The sequence below is a fragment of the Excalfactoria chinensis genome, chromosome 5, assembly GCF_039878825.1.
Source record: "Excalfactoria chinensis isolate bCotChi1 chromosome 5, bCotChi1.hap2, whole genome shotgun sequence".
NCBI classification, from domain to species: domain Eukaryota; kingdom Metazoa; phylum Chordata; class Aves; order Galliformes; family Phasianidae; genus Excalfactoria; species Excalfactoria chinensis.
This window is the reverse complement of record NC_092829.1, coordinates 32785154-32794104: the sequence shown is the minus strand read 5'-3', so window position 1 is coordinate 32794104 and position 8951 is coordinate 32785154. Positions and strand designations below refer to the sequence as shown.

General features: G+C 42.4%; 1 pseudogene; it reads right to left on the bottom strand.

Annotated features, from left to right (window-relative positions):
* Positions 1-2651: 2651 nt before the first annotated feature.
* The window catches only part of LOC140252682 (cytosolic phospholipase A2 epsilon-like), a 37640-nt pseudogene continuing 31340 nt past the window's right edge, over positions 2652-8951 (bottom strand).

The window sequence follows — 8951 nt, the reverse complement described above, 5'->3', positions numbered from 1 at the left end:
GAGTGTGGGGTCAGGCTTCTTGCCTTCTGGTCTTTGATAGCAGCCAGCACTCAGGCAAGAGAGCATCAAAGAGGGCAAGGGAATTGTAGTGCTTCCTCGGGCTGTCTGCTGCCCCTGTGGCTGGTGGCTCAGTGCAGATTTTGCAGTGCTTGCTATTCCTTGCATTTCACTCCAGTCGTCCCTTCCTTCAGTTGCAGATGCCTTATCTCTTTGCCTCTTCTGTGGAAGCTGTTCCACCTCTTTGGCCAGTTCTTGTCATTCTCCCCTATGTTCTTGCTGAACAGGGAACTCAGAGCTGTGAATTATTATTTCAGTCCCACTCCGTGCTTTGTGAAGTGGGGTAAAGTGCCCATTGTTGTCCATGACCCCTTCGTGGCGGCTGGAAGGCAGCAGGAAGGGCAGGGCAGTGCTTGCTTTCACACACCTAGCTCTGCTTGTCTTCAGACTTCCTGCCTGCATGCTTCCTGCTGTCAGCAGGACAGTTTGCCCTTCAGACAATAAAGCTCCAGCCATATGTGGGTAACTGGGAGAGCTTCCAGATTCCCAGGTCTGGATTTGCCCTCTGGCTGCATCCAGCCCTGTACTGAGAGGAGCACCAGCACACACTCTGCTTTCCATGGGATGTAACCATCAGCATACAGAGGCTGTGCGGACTCCGTAGCATGCTCCAGGAGGTGAGTACATGATGATCTCAGTGGTAAACAGGTTTACATCCCTGTGTTTCATCTGGGAAGAGACCCCTGACCTTAACAGCAAAGGGATTTGTAAGACTTCCATTTCTGGCCCACAGTCTCTTGCTGAAACATACTACAGGAGAACTGATGAGCAGAGAAGCCTGTAGGAAACATACCGAGAGTCTGCAGACCTGTGGATATATGTCAGTAACAATGAATAGAAGCTAAACTTACTTTAGAAATAGAATAATCAAAGACTGGGGTTCCACCTGTCAGACCACAGCACTTGAACTAAGTTCAGTGTTGAACACGAAGCAGTACAGTGCTTCAGCAATTAGAAACTCATATCTCTCATCCAGCCATCACAGAATCGGAATCATTAAGATCATCTAGTCCAACCATCAACCCACCTCCACCATGTCCACTGACCTCAGAGCCACATGCACATGGTTCTTGAACTCCTCCAGGGACAGTGGCTCCACCACCTCCATGGACAGCCTATTCTGATGCCTCAACTTCTCTTTCTGAAAAGAAATTCTTCCTAATATCCAACCTAAACCTCCCCTGGTGCAACTTAGAGCCATTCCCTCTCATTCTGTCACTGTTATCTGGGAGAAGAGGCCATTCACCTCCTTACCACAACCTCCCTTCAAGCAGTTGTAGAGAGTGATAAAGTTTTCTCTGAGCATCCTCTTCTCCAGACTAAGCATCAGAGATGCTTTACTCTGTTTCAATCAGTAATGAAATGAACCACTCTTCTCTCTCACGTCGCCTTCTATATATTCCTCTCTAATCTACTCCTGTATATTATAAATGAGTCTTATAAACAGCTAGTGTTTTCTTCTGCAGATAACTTTAATCTCCCAGATTGCCCACACAGAAGAACGTACTTCTTTACACTTCAGGAGAGCCTGATTCTCAATTCCAACGGTGGCACCCAGCATTTCACAAAGTTCCAATGAGGCTCCCATGAAGCACTTTATCCAAGTGCTATGGAACCTGCTGTATCTGCTTCAGGAAAATGGACTGCTCATATGAGAGAAGCTAACTTCTGCTGGACTACTTGGCAACAGGTTAAAAAGTCACATTCAAATGAGCGGCATTAAGTTTTAGAGCTGCTGCGTCTCTGTTTCTCCTTTCTTTTCAAAGGTAATAGTCTCAAAAATCTTTGAAGTTGTAAAAGCCTTCAACATGTAACACTATCACTTAAATGTGATTTAACTAAATAAATCAGTGTAAATCAGTTCTCATAGAGCAGAGCCTTAAATGGAATTTTAAATGGTGTCAGGCACCCAGGTCACTTCACACCCAGGTCTGGAGCAAGTGGCATTGCTTCCTCAGTACATTCTTAGAAGCTATGAAGTAAGTCTGCATCTCATGTTTAAGTTGGCTTGCTAGTGGAGGAAGAGGCTCCCAGAAGAAATTTCTATAACATATTTGCTGCAAAAAAAATATTTATTTCCTATTACTCTGACTTGAAAAAAAGTGTTTTCTTATATAAAGTTTAATGTTTATTTACATTCATATAAAGAATCCTTAGCTCCCAAATAGGTTTTCATTTAGAAACAACGGACTTTGTTGCAGTTCAGGACTTGCACCCCTCTCTTATTACAGTGCAGGTAGAACACCAGCAGCTACTGTCATCTTCCACATGCCCTCATGTCCATAGAATGCAGCCTTGGCCTGAAGGGTCACTTCTGCAAGCAGGAGAACAGCACCTTGCACCCAGCCCTGCTCTGGGGCTTGTCAGCAAGGGAAGCACATTAATTCATTAAGGAAGAGCTCGGCTTTGTGTGTTTATGCCCTTCACTGACAGACAGGCTGCAGCACTTCCGATGACAAACAAAGTATTTTCAGCAGTCTTTGGCTTTTAACTACCTAGGCAAATTCTAGGCAAATTCCTTTCTTCTTTATTTATTTATTTCTTCTTCTTTTTATTTATTTATTTTTTTTCCATTAGCAGTGCTTATGGATGTTTTATTTCATTTTCCCTTCTGCTGAGCAGCTGGGCAGATGCTGGGATGTATCTCTGTTGGGCACACCCATGCCATCATCCCCAGCAGGTGGTGGTTTATGCAGTGGTTGCTGTTTCTTTTGTTGCTTTTTCCGCTCCACTGCTGCACGCAAGGCCTGGAGAATCAAGTCTTTGTTATTCTGGACGTTGTAGTAGCTTAGGTTCACCAGTTTGTCAAAATCTTCCTCTGAATAAGTGAGGTTGTTTATGTAGTAAGGACCACAGCAATTGGCAACATCAACATCACCCTCTGCCATCTCTGAGGGACTGCGTCTCACCCCTAAGGGACAAACAGTGACTTGGTTAATCAGCAGAACAGCCATTAGGGTCAGGCACTTCTCAGGCATGCACACACAGTTGATCACAACCCAAAGATTTCCCCTTCAGAGGCATTTTATTGCTGGGATATTTTACTGCTGGGACAAGGTAGCAGCCAGGTCCCCAGTCCACACTCGGTGCTGATGCTCCCCAGCCCTCACCTTGTTGCCGTGTCCTAGACATTGCAGCACATTTCATTTCCAGCTAAGGTGGCAAGTGAATCATGTTCAGCTTTCCCTCTTTCTTCCCCTTCTCCCAAAACAGGTAACCAAAGCCAGTGCTTCACTACAGCACAGTTTCTTTCCAGGCAGTGAGCTTTTGATGCCGTTGCCAGTTTCTGTTCCTTCTGGCCCTGCTTCCACATATTATATCCCTCACTGCTATATCTCCAGAATAGACTGCTGAAAATCCAGACATCTCAGTGATTCAAGCTTTTCAATTGCAGAGCTGCCTTTTCAGCAACCTCAGCTCTCCCTTGGCTCTTCATAATCTGCTCAGCAACTCTTGTTGCATGCTGGGAAGAATTTTTAAAAGATATAGAAAACAGACCTCAAAAGTGATATTCTCATGTCTAAACTCAGAAAATTCACAGAGCCACGATCAGAACAGAGCCCAGCAGCAAACGGCATAAATATTTGCTGTAATTTCCTCAAGCTACCTGCTGCTATAAAAACTATAAAAAGCTTTATGTAACGTCAGTTGCTATGCTGGACTTAATGTTTCCTAAGATTTGGCTGAGATGCTGAAAGAACCTTTCAAGCCCAATTCATCATCCCAGCATAATCAGCATATATATCACAGATACAGGGAAAATAACCAGGCAGGCAGTCCCACAAGTGTAATCTCTGGAAATATCAGATTCATCATATAGGATGATATGAAGACAAATTAAATTAACTTATTTAATTCATTTAGTGGTAGAAAGCTAATTCAGAACTTGATTTGGAGGCTACCAGGGAGCATACATTTATAGGAACCTCCACAGCATGTTGTTGGTACTGGGAAAAAAACACCCAAGGCTTATCCTGGAATCACAAATCTCAACAAATTCATGGATATCCAAAGCATCGAGTACACGCTTATTCTTTTTCACCGCCTTCATATGTCAGCTGTGACTCAGAACAAGAGCTGACCTCAGTTGGACCTGACTATTGGTTCCCTATGCTCACACTGAGAGGATTTCTGATTTAGATGCTGTTTTTGACACAGCACTTCTCAATTCCTGGGCTCCAGATTATGCCTTTGACTGCTAATGAACTCCTGAGAGTCCTCACCCTGGGCCTGAAGGAGGGGAGAGGCTGTTGTGTGCCAGCCTCCTGTCCTGGTATGAGGATTCACCCACATTTTCTTCCTTCTACATACCCCCTGGTTTCCATGAAGGAAAGAAAGCACTGACAACCCAGAAATGGGCACTAGTGCTGACCAGGCTTGAAACTCCCTTTGCTATACAAGTTGGTGGATGAGCTTGCTTAAGAATAACCATCTGTTCACATAATAGAATTAATAGTTCATACACTGTATGGTTTGGATTTGGGCAAGGACATGGCACTGAAGCACTGTAAGCTAAGCTGCTGTCTGCCCACTGCTAGCAGAGGATGGGCATGCATTCCCAGTCTCACAAGGACTGCACAGATCTGTCCTGCTGCTTTGGAGGCTGGGTCCAGCTGCAAGGCAGCAAACTTGAAAATTAATGAAAAGGAAAAAAAGAATACAATTGGGGTGCTTTGTTATTACATTTCATGGACCATATACCACCTGAGAGCTTTTGGTTTTCAGTACACTGTGGGGCTCTGAAGTGATTAAAAAGTGATCTCATAGCATGAGATATAGATTCTAGTCAGCATCAGAAGCAGTAAGCAAGACTTTTGACACCATCAGGGGTAGAATAGAGCTCTATCAAGATTCACCTGTTTTGAAATGACTGGCAACGTTGCTATTTAAATTCTTTAAAGTTTTAAAGTAGGGCCCACTGAAGTGCACAGAAACTGTCTGTGTGTCTCAGCTATAATTTTCATCACTTCACCAGTTCACTTTTGTTTTCAAGGTTATCTGCATTAAGAGCAAGCCTGGAAATGATTTTAAACAATGCAATCCTTCAGATTCCCCAGAGCATTCCGTAAGAGGAAAGGAGGAGAGGTATGAGAGGAAATAGCCCTGCTAATTTCTGCCATTGCAGATAAACAGAATACACTTTTTGTTCTTTAATTCCAGAACCTACCTATGAAAAGCCAAAATAAACAAATTTTGAAGAAGGGCATTTTTGTTCAAGGCTGATCTCAGTTGCTGCTCTACTTTTGAGGAAAAAATGTGTATTTTCATCTCTTTCATATGGTTCAGATATAAGCAAAGGAAATTTGAGCCAACAAATATTTACAGGGTGGGCTGAATAACAGATTGTACAGTAGAAAAGACAAAGTGGAAGGCTGCTCCCTCTGATGATGTGGAGGGTAACTGTAAACTTACCAGGTGCTTTGTATTCCCTGAAGGTGTCATTTACAAGAGGGAAGAATACCACAATAGGTGTTTCTGGGCTCTCCTTTTCACCAACAATGTAGCATTCCTTCAGATGTGGTGTTTCCTCATCATCTGGCACCTCCTTAGGGAAAGGAATTCCTTGTTTTGCAAAGTACTTAGAGGCTTCTTTCAGAGGCTGGTTTACCATCATAAGGAAAGAAAATGTAATAAAGCATCAGAACATAGCAGGGATATTTTGAATTTGACCAAGCCCCTGTTTTACTGGGGAGGTTTGTGGGGTTGGGTCCAAGTTCTGAAAGATTATAGTGTGTACCCAAATAAGGTGTTGGAGGCAGCCAGTGGAGCTCAGCTCTGGGAGGCCAGGTAGCAGGTAATCTGAATCACATGTGGCTCTTCAGAGCCTTTGCATTATGGTGTCACAACATTTTCAGCTGTACAGGTTCTACATCTAACTGCTTTCAGATGGAGTGAAATACATTCACATACAAAATGGGCAGAATCAGTTTACTAAATGCTTACTTTACTGATAACAGCATAATGCTCAATTAATGCAAGTGACTCCAGTGAACTGTTAGCTTCTTATTGCTGCCTAAATATTGATAAAAAGATGTTCTCTGTGTAGAGAATTGGCCAATCTGGAAAGTGAGAGATGAAGCAGAGAGATCATTAAAGAGGAATCTATAACACTCACCCTTGTCTGGGAACCTGAACTGTAGTTGAAATGCAAAATGACATCGACTTTCCTTTCTGGTCTCATGAGTGGTGGGTAACTGGTAGCAAAGACAAACGCAGTATCGATCAAGATGAAGTAGTCTTCTGCTCCTGTCAGGTGGTTGGGCTGAGAGTCAAGCTGGCAGTCTGGAAAAGAAGGATTTTTTTTTCAGGGGAGGCGCTCAGTACTCAGTGCTCAAATTCAGATGCTCTGGTATGTTGAGGAAAGTCAATTATGGCTTTGTTTGTAACTCTGATTGGGCCAATTTTTTTTTAATAGGGAAAAAAATTAAAATTGCACCTCACTGTCTCAACAGAATAAAGAGTGAATGTGCTCAGTGCTGGGCATGCTGTGAGAACAGGCACAAAGATATTAAGGTAGGCTGCCATGGCTCCTTGTGTAACATGGAAGATCTGGTACAGACTGAGCACAAGCTCCCAGCTGGTACAACAAGGAACACTGTTATGAACCTCCTATCTTTCTTACAAGTGAGAAGGTAAGATAAAACAGGGCTCCAACCCATAACTCTTGAATACTATCCAGGCAAGAGACACCACATGATGGCATAATCTCCTGCCACAAGAGTATGGGCTGGTTGACTGATTGACTGCTTGCTAGGCTTTGGAAATTTCTTAGGAACTTACTTTTGAAGCTTCTCCTACTGAGTCATTTTACCTTTTGGCAACAGTTTCAAATATTAACAGAGAATGGGAACAGAACTAAAATGCAGTCAGTTTGACAACCAATTCAGTATTGAATACTTTTTAAAAGGATAGTTTAAAATATACCTAGAAGTAGGATGCTATCACCATACCTTTCCACTTAGAAAATTTGCTCTCTAGGTAGTTGTTGTTCATCTGGAGGCCTTTTAGGAAGTTAAAGATTTCTGAAGCTGCTGGACGTAACGTGACAACATCTCGGAAGATGTCTGAAAAGCTGTCAGTGGGACAAACCACTCGAGTTTCCAGCTCATTCGGTCTTTTAGGGAACAGGGTTTCATCATCTGTAAAGGAAAGATTAACAGATCTTTTTATGTGGTAGCACTGTTGAGGTCAGTCTACACAGTCATAATTTTGCTACATTTCTCCTCATTTTTTAGTCTGTGCTATGTCTGCATTGTATGTTCCCTCTTGAAATCCCATCCCATGAGCGTTAACTTGTTGGTGGGTATTGCATATCTCATCCTTGTGATTAATTTGGAAGGACCTGCAATAGTACTTGAGTTTGTGTTTTATGGGATCCATAGAGGCAAGGATCATACTTTCTTTTCTTTCAGTGGAGCTTCAGGCCACAGTTAAAGTTGCAAGAGGAGAACTGGAATCACGCGGGTAACAGGGGAGGCATCCAGTCACTCCTACTATACAGGGACATTTTTCTCCAGTTTTACCCTTGTGCTCTGAATCTGGCCAATATGAAGGCCATACTCTTTTTTTTTCCCCATGACAAATCTTGTGGATTCTTTTCCTCACGCAACTATAATGATTGTCATACTGCAATACCCAGCATGCATTTTCTCCTAGTTTCCATGTTGATCGCAGAATTTCCTGAAGAAGGAATTCTGAAATTGCTTTGAAAAATCAGTGTGAGAAAAACAAAAACAAAAAAAGACCAACAATGATGAAAAAAACATTATGGTATAAAAATGACTCACCTATGTCAGTAATTCTGTCTCGGGTCCACTTGTGCCAGAAGTCTTCTGAATGAACAGATATGTACCAAGCATCCAAAAGATTCAGGGAAAATACGCTGCTCCAGATCCCTGTGGCATAGGATATATTTAGCAGAAAGGAAAACAGTGAAGACCTGGAAGCATTTTCATTCACAATGACCTTCATTATTTCCTTTGTTCTCCAGCAAACTTTATTCATTACATCACTTTTGGGGGTAAACAAAAGGGACCATAAGAGACCATCTTTGTGAAACAGTATATTATTCCAAAATGTATGTAAAGAATTTGATTTATCAGTATGTATGAGCAGAGCTGGCAGTATTTTCGATCTATCTGCTAAAATACACATTTTTGTAATGTTACAAATAGCATCTTTTCAAGTAAATTTACTATTTTCCAGCTGCCCTCAACATTTCCTGTTCTGAAGTTCCCAGTATTTGTAGTTCTAAAGACTTTATTTATTGGCACACAGCCCTCTTACAGGTACACAGCTGTCACACAGGACTGCCAGAAAATATCCAAGTCAGAATGAGGAGGCTGACTTACAGCTTTTGGAAATAGGAACTGTAAGAGCATAAATCTTTTTTATTCGTCTTCCGGGTGTATCTGGACTGTATTTTTTAGTTCTTCCATCTATCAACATACATTAAATTGGTTTAAAAAAAAGAAAAAAAAAGAATAAATTAAGGAGTGAACTTAATGGCAACCCAGACTGCCACCTATCTGCAATCTTTCAGAGCAGGAAAACACCACTCCCTGATGTGGCTGCATATACTGTATTTGCAACAGTGCCTTGCTATACCCTCCAAACTGTGGAACCAAACATAGCATTTTTGGAAGAAACTGAGTGAAGGATGGAAAGGGCTGCACCCAGTCAGCTTGGCCATGGCCTTTACCTTTTGGGCAGAAAAGGCTCTGCTGTGCAGAAAGAAGCTGCAGGACCTACACAGTCAGCCTCTGCTCTGTTTAGGGGCTGATGTGCCAAGCAGTTTGCTTCATTCACAGAAACCTTTGGAATAACTGTGTCACTGAAGTAAGTAATGCTGAATGAGGGGACTCTGGTTCAGTGGCTGGGAATGGAGACAGAAA